The sequence below is a fragment of the Ambystoma mexicanum genome, chromosome 8 (genome assembly GCF_040938575.1).
Source record: "Ambystoma mexicanum isolate Mex_15411 chromosome 8, UKY_AmexF1_1, whole genome shotgun sequence".
NCBI classification, from domain to species: Eukaryota; Metazoa; Chordata; class Amphibia; order Caudata; family Ambystomatidae; genus Ambystoma; species Ambystoma mexicanum.
This window is the reverse complement of record NC_090929.1, coordinates 1,656,466,175-1,656,482,999: the sequence shown is the minus strand read 5'-3', so window position 1 is coordinate 1,656,482,999 and position 16,825 is coordinate 1,656,466,175.

The window sequence follows — 16,825 nt, the reverse complement described above, 5'->3', positions numbered from 1 at the left end:
TTTGTTGGAACTTGTCCTGTTTATTCGGATGGATGGAAGTCCAAGGAATTCCGTGCAGCTATCAATTTTAATTTAATTAGAAAGAGTTTTCCCTGTAGCCAAAGACTATCATCATCACCGTTCCTGTAAGGGCAGAATTTCGAAATTCTACAAAATAGCGGCACTTCCTGCTCTGTATTCTTACCATTATTTGGTGATGAATTCTGTATGCGGGTTCCAATTGGATCAATCTTATTATGGGCGTCTAGGTCCCTTGGTAATGAATGGTAGATCATTAGATGACGCAATGCATTTCCAGTGCTCCTGTCGTCAGCCCTGTGACCACCTCTGCTGATCCAGAAGACTCCCAACGTGCCAGACTACCGCTCCACAGCCCAGCCCCAAGACCACCTTGCCCACCTACACCTGCCTCTGGGGTTGCCATGTCTGGACAAACATCTTCTGAGACAAGTGGCAACCCCAACGCAGCGAGGTCAGTAATGAACCGCGGGCATTGTCTAGAGTAGAAAGAGTAAACAAAGTATGTGTATCAATCACGGTGTTCATGTTGTGAATAGGTAGTACACTTTGAGTGCAGTCTGACCATTATTTACTGTTGAGGGGATGTATTGTGTTCTGAATTGCAGTCTGTATCACGTCCTCTTATACCTTTGCATGACATATGCTTGCCAGCAAATGCTAGAACGCCGAACTTCCCATTCCGGAATAATACGACATTCAAATTAGTCTGAAATGCAAGCCATGAATAATATATGTATCAGACTGTTTGGTTTTGTGAACTGACCCCATGTTTACTAATCAGCACTAGCGTTCCTCACGTGTGTTCCTTACCGTGTGAGCGGAGTCTGCAGGTCTTTAGTCCATGCCCGTTGCGTCTCAGTATTCCTAGTAACTGTTGTGTTGCTTCTCCTTAGGGGAGGAACCCTCCCCATCTGAAAGGTATTGCAAGAAGCCTCTTATGTGAAGAGGCCATACTTTATGATGTCATGGAATTTTGGTGCATGTTTCTTGTTTTGGTTCTAGGATTGTCAGTTGGAGGAGAGAGCTGAAGGGAAGGGAGATCATGAGATGTGGGGGTCTTCTTTTCCACTAATTAACCTAAACAAATCCTAATTTCAAAGTTACCTGCCTCTGCCGCATCTTCATAACAATGGCGACGAGGATGGGATGTGATGCCATGGGAGGCAGATGAAGGGAAGACCCCCAGCTGAGAGAAACGCCTGCTCCGCCGAGCCCCGCGTTGAGCGAGGCCCTGTGAACTTGTCCCCTGCTCCCGCCGCCTGCCTCGCTCTCCAGGCTCAACCTGCGTGTGCCGGTGCAGTGTCTTTAGGCTGGCCCATTGCTGGCCACTGTGTGCGGCCTCCGGAGTGGAACGGCCGTCCATACGGCTGTTGCGAAGAGGACTGGCCGGCGTCGTCCATTGGCTGCTCCGCCCGCTACTGTGGTAAGCGGCCCGACGCGGGGAGCTGTGGACATCAGCCGGCTCTGCGAGCGCCTCCGCCCGTGAAGGGGCCATTGTGAAGAAGAAATTGATCCCGGCGTCAGAGGAGCAGTCCTGGGAGGGCCGCTCCGCTCTTCCGTAGCGTCGAGCGGCCACCGTGCAGAGTCCAGCGTGTTTCGGCACCTCCCCAACGTGGCAGAAGTAAGTGTCTTGGTGTATTCATCGCTCCTCCGGGGGTTTTCACGAAATTGTTTTGTTGTCCTCGTGCCTGTCGTCCACCGTGTTGTTGGGCCCGGACATCCGTACGAATGTAGTGGGGAGCTGACTCTGAATCAGAGTACCGTATTGCTCCTAACAGAGGGAGAAGTGGTCTGAGCTGCAAACTACCGTGGACAACTTAATAGAGGGGCAATCCGAATTCCAGTTAAGACATCAGAACTTCGCATAACGCCGCTTGATGCCTCCAGGCGGTGAGGTGATAACTAAAGGAGTTAAGGAATAACGCCGCCGGCTGGCAAGCGTCTCCGCAAAGCAGAAAGAGTAGGACACTACTGTCCGTTCATAGCACCCACGCAGGTAGATGTCAACCCTGCGCAGGACATTATGATATCGCAGTGCTAGTCCTGGCTACGTGGCCAAGCGGACTGACAAGGAAGTAGCGTGAAAGACATCTAAAGCGCTGAGAGTCAACAGAGCACTAGCGGAACCCTGTGCTGTGAGAATAGAATAAATACACGTCAAGACACACTGTTGCAAACAGAAGACATGGCTGCTTTACCAGGGAAATCTGGTCCCCCCATTTTTATGCCTGCCCCAGGTGCGGCGAGGATCGCTTGGCCCCAATGGCGCAAGGGCTTTTTGCACTATATGAAAGCAGCCGGTGGAACGGCATATTCCAGCGAGAGGAAGTTAGCATTATTGTTACATTTTTTGGGGTTCGAGGGCCAGAGAATTTTTGAAACTCTACCTCAGCTAGCGAGTGACGGAAGCGGGGATGAATTAAATGAGTTCGAATCAGCATTGGTGAAACTTGATAAGCATTTCAACCCAAAAAAGGAGCACGATTTTGGAACGGTACAATTTCCGGATGCGTACACAAGCTCATAGTGAATCTGTTGAGGATTATGTGACAGCGTTGCGACATCTGGCTCTTACATGCAAGTTTCAAGGAAGTTTCGACGAACATATTCGTGATCAATTCATGACACATTGTCGATCAAATAAGATACAAGAGGAACTGTGGCTGAAGGATGAGCCAAGTTTAGTTGAAGTATTGGATTTGGCCAAACGTGTGGAGCATTCCCTGGCATGTGTGGCCAAACTCTCCAAAACTGAAGGAGGGGAGCCCAAAGAAAGTAAGCCGGAGGTGTTGACTGTGGCCGAGGGAAAGAACAAAAAGAGAGGAAGAAATAGACAGTCAGGGAGGAGTAATCCGGAAAAAAGGAAGAATCAAGATTCGACGCAGAGATATGAGAAGAAAGAAGATAGGAAGGACGAAAGGCTATGTTATCGGTGTGCTAGTGCAACACACTTTGCATCCTCTGTTGTGTGTCCAGGGCGAAAGAGCACATGCTCAAAATGCAAAAGGAGAGGACATGTAGCATTGTGCTGCAAGAACTACCAATTCGGACAGTCAGGCCAACGAAGGGTCCTATATGTAAATGAGGAAGAAGATGGGAGGTCATCAGAAGACGAAGTTGTGGTGCCATTGCAAAATGTTATCGTTAATACTGTTAATGTTGTTACCAATGGTGGGGACCCTGATGATTGTGAACGGCCCTATGCTGTGGTAACGGTGAATGGGTGTAAGGTATCCATGATGGCTGACTCAGGGTCGAAAATAACCTTAATATCCAGGGTTGCCTTTGAGTGCGAAATGAAAGTTGTAGTGTCTGAGTTATCTGAGCCCGACATAAATCCAGGAGGGTACAACCAAGATTGCATTGATTTATTGGGTTATGTATGGAGTAGGTTCGAATTCAAGGGACGCAGTTGTGATGGCAAAGTGTATGTTACTAAGAAGGGGCAATCCTTGTTAGGGTGGAGAGAACAAAAGAATTTAGGGATCAAACTTGATCCCAATCACCCAGAGCAGGTACTGCAAGTCTCCGAAGTGTCCGTGATTCACGACAGGTACATGTCGGAGTATGGGAAAGTATTCAATGAGAAGTTGGGAAAGGTGAGACGATTTCAGCACCAGATAACATTAAAAAGGGGCAGTATACCTATCGTGGCGAGACTCAGGCCGGTGCCTTTTGCTTTGAGGGAGAGTGTGAAGAAGGAATTACAGAAGCTATTGGAGTCAGGAGTGATTGAGAGAGCTGGGGGGGTTGAATGGGTCTCCCCAGTGGTGATTGTGAAGAAAAGTTCAGGAGACATAAGGTTGTGCGTTGATATGCGCGAGTTAAATAAGTGTGTGTTGGTGGACAGACACCCTCTCCCCAACATGGGTGAAATATTGACCATGGTAGGTGGAGGAAGGTATTTCTCTAAACTGGACATGACGTCAGCTTATCATCAGGTCGAATTGGAGGAGGCATGTAGGAAGGTTACGGCTTTTGTAACACATGAAGGTGTTTTTCAATTTAGGAGAATGCCGTTTGGGCTGGCGTCCGCCTCATCAGTATTTCAGAAAATCATGGATCGTTTGTTGAGGGGACTGAAGGGAGTGTTCTGTTTTCAAGATGATGTATTGGTGAGTGGTGTAACAATGGAAGAGCACAACAGGAATCTACAAAAGGTTTTGAGGATATTTGAGGAGAGAGGTATTACTTTGAGAGGTGAGAAATGTAAGTTTGCGGTGACGAAAGTGGACTACCTAGGCCATGAAGTGTCGGGGGATGGAGTTAAGCCCAAGGAAGACATGGTAAATACCATAAAGTGTATTGAGAAACCGAAAAGCAAGAATGAGCTGCGCTCTTTTCTAGGAATGACGGAATTTTATCATAAATTTGTGATAAACTATGCTGACAAAGTACAGGAAATGAGAAAGATTCTTAAAAAGGGTGCTGATTTTGTATGGAATAGTCAGTGTGACATGGAGTTTAACAGAATAAAGGAAGAAATAAATATGGCCCGTCCATTAGGATGCTTTGACACGAGGAAGCTAACCATTATCACAGTAGATGCTAGTGAGAGTGGACTGGGAGCTGTGCTATCCCAGAAGCAAGAAGATGGTTCTGAAGAAGTGATTGCCCATGCCTCGAGGGGTCTCAAGGGAGCGGAGTTAAGATATTCCGTGCTAGAAAAGGAGGCTCTGGCGTGTTTTTGGGCTGTGGAACATTTCAGAAATTTTGTGTGGGGTGTAGACTTTGTGATATGCACAGATCACAAAGACCTTAAAGTCATTTTTGAAAATAAAGGCCTTGACAAAGTCTCTCGGAGAGTGGCAGGCTGGGTTACCAGGATGCAGGCACATTGTTTTAGGATGGAAATCATACACGGGAGGGAAAATGCTTTGGCTGACAGTTTATCAAGGATAAGGGTGGCAGGACCCGAAAGTGTGGAGAGTGAAGAAATGGAGTTAGTGTTTGTTAACACTGATGATATTGTGTCCAAGCAGGAGTGGTTGGATGAGGTGGAAAGAGATGATATCATAAGGAGAGTAATCACATATGTTGAATCTACAGCATGGCCGAATAGGGTGGAATTGTCGGAAGAAGTGAAGCCATATTGGGAGGTGAAGGATGAATTATCTGTTAATGATAATATTTTGTTCAGATGGGGTAGGGCAGTGGTCCCGATAGGTTTGAGGAAGAAAGTGGTCGATCTAGCACATAGCGGTCATATTGGGGTTACCAAAACCAAAGGAGTATTAAGAGAAGATTTTTGTTGGCCAGGTTTTGACAAGGAGATAGAACATTGTTTGGCAAATTGCCAGTTTTGTGTTAAGAGTGGAAAGGGAGTAGTGGCCAGAAAGCCACCATTGGTGGACGTCGGTCTTCCGTCCAGGATATGGTGTGATATTGGCATGGACATACTTGGTCCCGTGGAACTTGGTTATGCCCGTGGTAAGTATATTGTTTTGGTTGTAGATCTGTTTTCCAGATGGGTGGATTTTAAGATCGCGAGGGACATCACGGGTGAGAATATGATAAAGGTTCTACAGGAGATTTTTGCAAATGAGGGTTTACCTGAAACTGTATTGACCGACAATGGTCCCCAGTTTATTGGAGAAAAATTCACTAACTATTTGAGGAAGTGTGGGGTTGGTCACAAAAGGACTTCATTGTACCATCCCGAGTCGAATGGTGTGGTTGAGAGAATGAATAGGTGTGTGATGGAGAGTGTACGTATGGGAGAGGAGTGTGGTTTGGACAAGTTAGTCTTGATACAGAATAAAATGTGGGCTTTGAGAATGGCGCCACATTCTACAACCGGTTTATGCCCGTTTGAGCTCATGAGGGGGAGGAAGCCATATTCTATAGCTTGTCCGCCATGGCTTGGAAGGTGTAGGGGGACCGATCTCGTTGTGGACGAAGTGAGAAGGTCATTGGTGAAGAAGAAGTCAGATTGGGTCAAGCGTGAAAAGTTGAGGAGAGGGAAGAAGGAGTTACGTGTGGAGTGTGGTGACTGGGTCAGGATAAAGAGAGGAGTGATAAAGAGGAAAGGGGATTCCCTTTATTCGGATCCTGTCAGAGTTCTGGCAGTCATGAAAGGGGCAGTGTGAGTTGCCGGAGGGCAAGTGTGGAATAAAGATAGAGTTGCCTCTGTGAGGAGAGGCCATATGTGAGGGCCATGTGTGAGGTGATGCCCAGGAAATGAACTTAAGGATATGATAACCGAGCCATTCATGGCGGCCTGTTTTAAATCAGTTTTATGAAATGTAGACTAGTTCTTGTAACACACATAAAAGGAGTAAAGTGATCTGATGAAGTATTTTGCAAAAAAAAAAAAAATGAGTTAAAAAAAAAGGGGAAGATGTGTTGTGTTGCTTCTCCTTAGGGGAGGAACCCTCCCCATCTGAAAGGTATTGCAAGAAGCCTCTTATGTGAAGAGGCCATACTTTATGATGTCATGGAATGTTGGTGCATGTTTCTTGTTTTGGTTCTAGGATTGTCAGTTGGAGGAGAGAGCTGAAGGGAAGGGAGCTCATGAGATGTGGGGGTCTTCTTTTCCCATAATTAACCTAAATAAATCCTAATTTCAAACTTACCTGCCTTTGCCTGCCGCATCTTCATAACAGTAACCACTGCAACCAATCACTTGGAAGGGATATAGTGTCTCTTCACTATAACTTATAGATGTTCGAAGTCTGGTCATGTGTCCAATCACGTGATTACCGTGAGCCGTTATATGGATTCGTTTGAATTGCAGCTTATTATAAAGAGTAGCCCACAGTCTTCCCTGGTACTAATTAGATTATAACGTACCTAACAAATTTGATATTCTGCTGGCATTGGCGGCGTACACCCAGTTGCATTATTCTTTTGGTTATGTTAAAGTTTGGCGCATTTAATCACGTGACGGTATCGTACGTCATGTTACTTTCCCGTTTATTTGAGATTTGAAACTCTGGCTCTCATATTATGTAGTCGAAATACCAAATTGTCTTTATTGCGGTATCATTTTACCACGTCCAATTCCGACAGGAAGATCAAACAAATATATAATTGTGTTTATTCAGCAATTAGATGCATATTTGCGCTCTCCTTTAGTGGTTATGAAATATTGGGCTAGAAAGGCCATAAAGGAGAACATGGTATATTCACAATAGAATGAATGCGTGCATTATATTCTTGGACTCCAAATAATGGCAAAGATATGGCATGGTGTCTCACGCTCTCCTCATTTCAGCAATGCTCACCGACTCCATTAAGGCCACTATCATTTAACACTGTCCCCCTAAAAGTGCACGGACAAATGTTCAGGTGATGTGAATACATTACGTACTCAGAGCATTCCAGGGTACAGTACACATCAAATCAACTTAACATGAGCTGTAGATACAGTAAATCACAAATATATGCTGAATTCATGTTCCTTATTAAGGCCAAGTGTTACACATCTCAGGTCACAGATGGTACGAGCCTCCAATTGGAGCCAATTGGAGGCTCGTACCATCTGGTACCGCATTTCTTTTGTCTTATTATACTCCTGGTGGGAGCTTGATCGGGTGGTAACCGCTTAGTAACTACTCTCTATCTATAGCTATGGCAGAATACCTTTCAAATCGAGAAGAAGACAGAGCAGCACTCTTCTCCCCCAAAGGCAGTACTAGTAATGCCTTTGCAAGCAGGAATCTTTCAACCGAAACCTTGGCTAATACATTCTTGAAACTAGAGCTTTTATCCAAACGCGAAATAAATAAATACTGGGAAAATGCCTCGCTGGTTAACTATATAACACAGTATTGTCCTGAGGGGACTCAAAATTTTGATTTTCCCTGATTTTACGCATTCTGATGATCAAGATCTTGCCCAGCAATGGATGGTAATGCGCCTTGGTATTTGTTCCTGTGATTGGACGTTGCTTTAAGACTCCATTTGTATTTGACCAGGCATTTAATGCATACATTGGAAATGCACCACAGTATTTATTGTAGAGTTTGGACTTTATTTCAGGTCGTTACTTGCATATGACCATTTCAAACCGACGCAATTCTCTTTGCACGTTGGAAGCAAACTTCTCTTGCAGAATACCAGCTGATGTCTATAATCCCAAAGCCTGAATACACAGTACCAGCTAATTTCTCTGTATACAACCAGCAACTAAACTTATACATGTTAACCAAGGGACTAAGCCCCTGTTTTCGGGAATCTGCCACAAACCCAATGGCACAGTAGTTTCAGTTCGGACGACATGTTTCTTGAGAAACTTTGAGCCTTGCCTTGATAAAGACCCAAGTCGGGTTGAAACACATGTTGGCAAAGTTGACCTTAGTTGTACAAGTTTGATATATGTAAAGTACATCTGTGATCAAAAGGCAAAGTTGACCTTAGTTGTACAAGGTTGATATATGTGATGTACATCTGTGATTAAAATACAGATTGCAGTAATTACAATTCACATTTTCCTACTCATTATTTTGACTTATATGGAAGCACTTTTCCCTGGAACAATCTGCCCACAAGCAGGCCTGCATCTCCGGGACCCTGCGTAGAGTCCCCAGTAACTATTACTGGCACACCGACAAAATGTGTATGATTTATCGTAACTCGGGTAAAACACAGAAAATCTGTGTGCAAACCTCCGTAAACTGTTCCTGCACCCTGCTACACTGCGTACGTGCATGCCTAAAACGGATCACAACCCCGGCTGCGTACACAGACCCCTAAATCCAACAACAGATTTTTCCTCTGCATGGTGAATCCTATGTGCAAGTTTCTGTACGCCTGCCTTCGTGTGGCGGATACTATGAGGGCCTTGCGTGGACATTTCCCGACTGAGAGGCAGCGCGCTCGGTTCCATGAATACGCATTGTTCCACCCAATAGTGGGCGTGCAATGGACTGCCTGCGGCCTGTACCTCGTTATTCCCACATTTTCCCTTGTTCTTCCTCATTTTCCGAGTTCCGCCCCTACCCTCCCCTCTGCCACGCCACACCCACGCTTTGCGTGTTGTCTCGTGCAAGGCACTCAGCCTCTCGCAGTGACGTGCCGAGTCTGCACGAAGTCCCCGCAAAGTAAGTAAAAGTACCACGCAGTTGATTCCATGAATGGGAACATTCGATTTTCTGCGCGGTTTGGCGTGCAATTTCCCTATTTGCCACACAGATATTTCCATAAATTAAGCCCTAAATGTCTATTTTCTTATTTCTGTAAAAGGGCAACAACAATGCCTCTAGGCATGTGGCACATCTTGAGGAAAGTGAGGCATGAGTGCCTGGCGCAAGAGGCAATGGAATTGTTAAAGGCATGGTCTAATAAAAAATTTTATTGTCCCTACGGGTCGGCCATGTTTTTTTAAGCCTAAGTGGCTCAATTTTAGAAAACTTTCCTATGGACCTTACCCGAGTTTTCGGCCATTAAACGCATGCGAAAACAGGCACCAGGGAGCCGCCATTTTGTGATAATCCTATCACTTGCTGCATCGCCCTGGCTGACCTGCTTCTGCAGCACTAAATCAAATCCCCCGCCCCTGAGCCCGTCATCAGCAGACTCATAACGTCTCGTGTCAACAATCGCTGCGCCTCAGCTAATGACGTGTTGCCATGGAAATGGCAGCACGCCTCTTTCCTCAATAATTATAAACAGACCATTTCCCAACACACAGCAGCAGATTTTCGATTCCATTCCTCTCTCTGTGTTACTTTGAGTATTCTGTGACTCGTTTCTGTGCTCTGGTCCGCTACCTTCGCCGCTTGTAGCCCGTGTGAACACCTGTACCATCTCTGTAAATTATTTTACTTTGTTTACCACACAATGGCTACAATAATGCCCTACATGTACGAGCCCGAGTATACCGAGGAGGAACTACTGGAAAGGGAAGCACACGAAAACGATGGGGATTCGGACGGCAGTTGGGAGGACGATTCAACAGATGAAGAGCCTGGGCCTAGTCGCATGGACGGCGTCTCCACCTGGTGCACATGCAATCGGTGCGAGCTAATGCCAACCGAGGACGAGAACAGCTGCTGCCGAGAAAACTCGGGATGCTTGGACTAGATTTCAGAAGGCGAGCCACGACCGCAATGCATCACCGAGCTGCCAGACTTCAGGGCAGCCTGCCTCACACGGGCCGTGTTGAGAATAATGATGGTGCTTATGCACGAACTTCGCGCAACTGTTCGTCCTCGTAATTCGAGTAACGAGTAAGTATACTCTGCTTGTCATGCCACTCCTATTTCATGTTCTTCTACTATATCCAAAATTATATATTCATATCATAGTAACGCATGAAATTCGTTCAATAGTGTGCATTGTCTAGCTAGCATTTGTCCGTGCAGAATGCCATTAGTTACAAGAATTTTCATTGACAACAAACGTTTATTAAACTTATCTTGGTCATTTAAAAACAGTTTGTTTCATTCCTTTTCACAGGTGGTACAGGCTGGTGGCCTATCGTTCCTTCACATGGTGGCTCCACGGGAGGCTTGGACACCGCGTTCAAAGAGTGATACCCTGATACCCACCTGTGCCGTTCATGCCATAAGAGTAACGTTCCCGAGTGACAGCGGTCAGTACAGGGGATTTTTTCTCGCTGTGCTGCAACCTGACCTATATAATCTTTAAAGTCTTGTATTTTTGTGTCATGAAAATAAGATACAAAATAAAACACCACATATATTTTAACAACGGTTGTTTCGATTTTTTAAATGAATCAAGTGTGCCTCCATTCAAGGATGGACGTCAGACATCTGTGCTCCGAATGGGTGAAGGTCTGGTCGCTGTGAAGCAGGGTGGTCACTATCTATCTAAGCTAACATAACATATTCTCGATAATGCATGCACTAAATAACACTTGTTCAAAGTCTTTCAGTAGGTTATGTCTCTATAAAAGTCACACATATATCTATACTAACAATTACCATTGGATTATACAGGCCTTAGGTTAAGGGTCTTGACCACTATAATACACCGGTTGAAGTGTGGGTCTGTGCTCACAAGAATCTCCGGTATGTGGCATTTGTTATTGATAAGCAACGATATACTATCAAAGGCAGTTTGCACCCATGGATGAGCGCTGGCATGTGGGGCTGTCTGGGGCGCGAACGGCCAAGGTGCCAAACAACATGTACACTTCAAAAGGTATCCCACGCCAAGGGGCCATCGATCACATGGCCTCCTCAGACCCCGTGTCTCCAGCCAGGCTTCCCCTTGAAGCAGGCCGCCCCCCTGCAATCCACATAAGTGTGTCTCCATTCAGCAGTCTTCCTGTGCCTTATCTGCACGCCCCAGACCCATCCATCCCACCCCCTCTATCAAAGGCGGTTCGCACACGGGGATGAGCGCTGGCATGGGGGGCTGTCACGGGCTCAAACGGCCAAGGTGCCAAACAGCATGTACACTTCAAAAGGTATCCCACACCCAGGGGCCATCGGTCACATGGCCTCCTCAGACCCCGTGTCTCCAGCCAGGCCTCCCCTTGAAGCAGGCCGCCCCCCTGCAATCCACATAAGTGTGTCTCCATTCAGCAGTCTTCCTGTGCCTTATCTGCATGCCCCAGGCCCATCCATCCCACCCCCTCTATCAAAGGCGGTTCGCACCCGGGGATGAGCGCTGGCATGGGGCGCTGCCTGGGCCGCGAAAGGCCAAGGTGCCAAACTACATGTACACTTCAAAAGGTATCCCACGCCAAGGGGCCATCGGTCACATGGCCTCCACAGACCCCGTGTCTCCAGCCAGGCCTCCCCTTGAAGTAGGCCGCCCCCCTGCAATCCACATAAGTGTGTCTCCATTCAGCAGTCTTCCTGTGCCTTATCTGCACGCCCCAGGCCCATCCATCCCACCCCCTCTATCAAAGGCAGTTCGCAACCGGGGATAAGCGCTGGCATGGGGGGCTGTCACGGGCGCAAACGGCCAAGGTGCCAAACAGCATGTACACTTCAAAAGGTATCCCATGCCCAGGGGCCATCGCTCACATGGCCTCCTCAGACCCCGTGTCTCCAGCCAGGCCTCCCCTTGAAGCAGGCCGCCCCCCTAAGACCACGACATACATACGTCATTCATTCACAAACACACCCCTGTTTCTAATACTTTATAAACCACTTGATATGTCTCATGAGAACATCTTTGTGCTTTGCAAGTCAACTCCTGAACGTGTTACCTGGCAACTACTGAGATCTACGCTAATCTGCTCGTCGTCGTGCTATCCGTGAACTTCTGTGACCGCTTAGAGCAAACCCATCAGTCTGCTACCTGTGGCCACCCACCTATTCTCCTGCAACATACTGCTCTGCTTGCTGAATCCAACTGTTTGTTGGTCAAGGTAAGGCCATGTATCCTAGTCATATTTCGCAGATTTTTAAATTTCTATCTATTTGCGAGTTGAGTACACAATAGTGCTATGTTCATTGGTCTCATTGCTATTGACTTGAGTTTCCATTGCTATGCTATCAATAGATCTATTTATTTTCATCTGTGTCTATTGTCATCGAATTGCATCCTTCGGGGGTCCAGTCTATAATGTAAGCATGTTTCCTTCTCGTGCAATACAGAACATCCAAGGGATGAGTCACATGTTCAGATTTTAGTCACATCATTTATACATTTCTGCAACTTATGCAAATACTAAGCTGCACATAATGAACTGGTATAGTTCCTGCGACCAAAACAAACCTTGCATTGATCATTGTATGATTCATTTACTTTTGTATCAAATCTTTATTCATGAAGATTGTATAATAATGTCGATATTTACTTTTCAGATTTATCAATAATGCCTGCCTGTTCGATTAGCGGTTGCCCTTCGAAGACCCATGCGAAATCTGAAGGCACTACAATGCATGTATTTCTGAAAACTGTTGATCGAATAAGAGAATGGGTCAGACATTGCGGATATCCACTGGATGAGCTGGAAAGTAGAGTCCAACAAGTCTTACAGGACAAGAGGGGTGATCGATACCGCATCTGCAGCCGGCACTTTTCCTTGGACATGTACACAACATCTTGGGTAACAAAGAAGAATAAACGGCGAACGACACGGAAATTGCTCGAAAACGCTATTCCCACTCTATTCGTCCACATTCCGCCACTGGTGAGTCAAGTGTCCGGATTTAGCTTTAGGCCTTGCGGTAGTGTTTAGGTAGCCGAATGGATTAATTGATATTGTAGGTGTTCTATCCCTTGTAATAATTTCGATATTGATATGAGTGTATAGCTTTTTGAATAATGACATTTATCAATATATTCTTTTTCGATTTCATAACCCACAAACGAAATGTATATAAATGGGAACAGGGAACTGTGCTGTATTGAGCATTTTTCAAGTATTCTGTCGCCTTACATGGCTATTTTTAATATTGGCTTTTCATTATCAATCATTAATTTACCTTTACAACTTCTTGACTATCCCTTGAATCTGAAGAAAGAACATTCTACATCTTTGACGTGGTCGCAGTTATCAACCACTTTTAGCGCGTATCAGGTAATCTTACTAGGCTAATCCGCTACAGACGTGTTTTATGCATGTCAAGTAATAGTTTTATTCTATCGTGTAATTATTTTACCGAATGTTTGGTTAGTGCTTTCCAATTCATATACACCTTAGTTATCGTCCATTGGTGTTTGTTTTCAGTTATAATTAGTTTTATCCATACTAATGCAAGTACTGTCTTTCAGGGAGATGCTGAAGCGTCCGCCACATCTACAACATTTCTAGATGTTCTTCACCAGCAGGAGGTATGGATACTGACAGCTCCATCGAGCGTCATCATCAGAGCTGGAATTCTTGTCGTTTGATTGTTCTACACAATGTTTCATTAGTGGTTAGCCGTTGATATGTACCTGTGCTGTCGACCCCAGGTGTGTGTTATGTTTTCACTATTGAAAACCATACTAATGCAAGTACTGTGTTGCAGGGCGACGACGGAGCTTCCACTACAATCACAACATCCCATTTTGATGATGCCAATGTAAAGGAATCGGAGAAATAAGTCGATGAAATCTGCATATTTATATTTTCCTTGATTGTTTTAGACAATGCATCATTTGTGGTTATCTCTTTATATGTACCTCTGCCGTCGACCCCAAGTGTGTGTTATGTTTCCAATATTGAAAACCATACTAATGCAAGTACTGTGTTGCAGGGCGACGACGGAGCTTCCACTACAATCACAACATCCCATTTTGATGATGCCAATGTAAAGGAATCGGAGAAATAAGTCGATGAAATCTGCATATTTATATTTTCCTTGATTGTTTTAGACAATGCATCATTTGTGGTTATCTCTTTATATGTACCTCTGCCGTCGACCCCAAGTGTGTGTTATGTTTCCAATATTGAAAACCATACTAATGCAAGTACTGTGTTTCAGGGAGATGCTGATGCCTCCTCTCCAATACAACCATTCATGGCAGTCCATGCAGAGCCAGAGGTATGGATACTGACAGTTCCATCGAAATAGATCATCACAGGTCTAATACTTGTCGTTTGATTGTTGCACATAATGTTTAAATCGTGTTTGGCTATTGAGATGTACCTGTGTGTTCGTCCTCATGTGTGTTTTATGCTAACAATATGTTGATACATAGTAATGAAAGTACTATGTTTCAGGGAGACGATGGAGCCTCATTCCCTGCTGTCTATGTGGATACAGAAAATATAGTCGTTGCAGCGCAAGAGGAAGGGAGGACATGCGGAAACGAATCGGAGCTACAGCGTGCAGATGTTGAAGGTCGAGTCAAAAAAGTTGCAAAGAAAAAAGAACAAAAAAAGGTTAGTTACAAACAGTTCATAACTTTAAAAAAATGTTTGTGCTGGGGACTATTTTATGTTTTTTTCCAGTCAATTGGACTACACTTTATCTTGTGTTTAAACTGAACATCCCTTTTCCCATCTCTCTTCTAGTTATCCGTGGGTTTCAGAACTATACATACATAGACAGTGAAGCAAATGAGAGATGTTGCTTGCCAGACCATGTATACTATCGAGGAACTATTAATTGAGGCGAGGCGTGTTCAGGTTCAAGATGCTCATGTCCAATGGCCAGAACATGAATTAACTGTGTTTGGAGAATACAGCAAAGTTGCATTGGACCATTGCTACAGTGCGACCGCACCACCACAAGAAGATGATATTGAATGTATTGAAGATAGCTCTGAAGTAGTTGCAGATCAATTCACACAATCTACACCCGCCAAAAAATTGCCACCCAAAAACATGTCGACATTGTTGTGTTCTCCCATCAATGTTGAAGTAGCAGATGTCGAAATGACAGAGAATGAACCAGCCGCTGCATCCATAGACGCATCAGAACTTGATAGCAGCGATATTACTGTCCAATGTGTTGAAATCTCCGCAATGTCACAGGCCGAAACAACGTTGATGCAGGATGACAGTCTAATGAAAGAGAGCAAATACATTGTATTTGACAGTTGTTTGATGGATATTATAAGTATTCTGAAATGTGGGCATTCAGTTAGAGGGAAAGAATGTGGGAAGCCATTGATTAATGTGACTCGTCAAATAAAAGGCAGTAACATCAAAATAAATGCCACCTGTCGATTAAATCATAGGTTCTCTGGTCTGCACAAACGATGCTGGGGAAAATGCCAGCAGGCAATCTACTGTGTGCAGCTACATCACTTTTTAGTGGCTCCAGTTTTAGAAAGTTAGAGGCTTTCTTTCAGTTTGTGGGACTCCAATTCATTTCTAAATCACTGTACTACATATACCAACGTGATTATCTGTTTCCGGCCATTAGTGATGCTTGGAAAATTGAACAATTGTCTCTAGCAAGTATATTCGAAGGGAAACGTTTCAGGCTAGCTGGCGATGGACAGTGCGACAGCCCTGGATTTTCTGCCAAGTACTGCACCTACCACTTTCAGGACATGGATAGTAAGAAAATTGTGAGTTCGGTGGTCGTGCAGGTAACACAATGTACATCCTCAGTGGCCATGGAGAAACTAGGATTTATAAAATAAGTGGAATATCTACAATCAAGGGGAATGCACATCGACCTCATAGCCACGGACAGACACGTTTCAAGTGCCAAAACAATGAGAGAGCAGTTCCCACATATTAATCATCAATTTGACGTATGGCATCTTGCTAAATCAATCAGTAAGAAAATCTCGGCTGCAGGAAAAAGAAAAAGGTTTTGAAAGTATTTTGCAGTGGTCCCAGTCTATCACCAACCATCTTTGGTGGAGCTCAAAAACTTGTGAAGGGTCAGTGGAAATACTACTTGAAAAATGGCGGTCACTGATGCACCACTGTACCAACGTTCACCGCTGGTCAGAAAACCTACATTTGCAGCAATGTGGACATGGCCCTTTGTCCCCAGAGGAGGCAAGGAAGAAGAAGTGGTTGATTACATCTTCACCGACACACAAAGCCATTGAGAAGATTGTTTTCGACAAAACTCTATCAAGAGATTTGAGAGGACTGACAGAATTCTGTCACACAGGAGATTTGGAGGTGTTCCACAATATGTGCCTAAAGTACAGGCCAAAGCGCTTGCATTTTAGCTTTCGGGGGATGAAACATCGCACTCTACTAGCGGTCTTGGCCCATAATAGCAATGTCGGACGTGAACAACCTAGGACTAGGGGTAAAGTAAGGATGCCTCGCTACACTAAGGTGTTTTTAAAACGAAGTAAGCAATGGGTGATCAAACCAGTCTATGATGAAATGCAGTTCGACTTTGTGAAAGGCCTTATTGTTGCTGTGTTAGAGAAGCACAGATATGGAATTTTGGACGTTTCTGTGCAGACCAGTGATCCATTGCCACCGAACATTGCAACTGTGCCATGTCCACCCGCAGCACAGCTGGTTGTG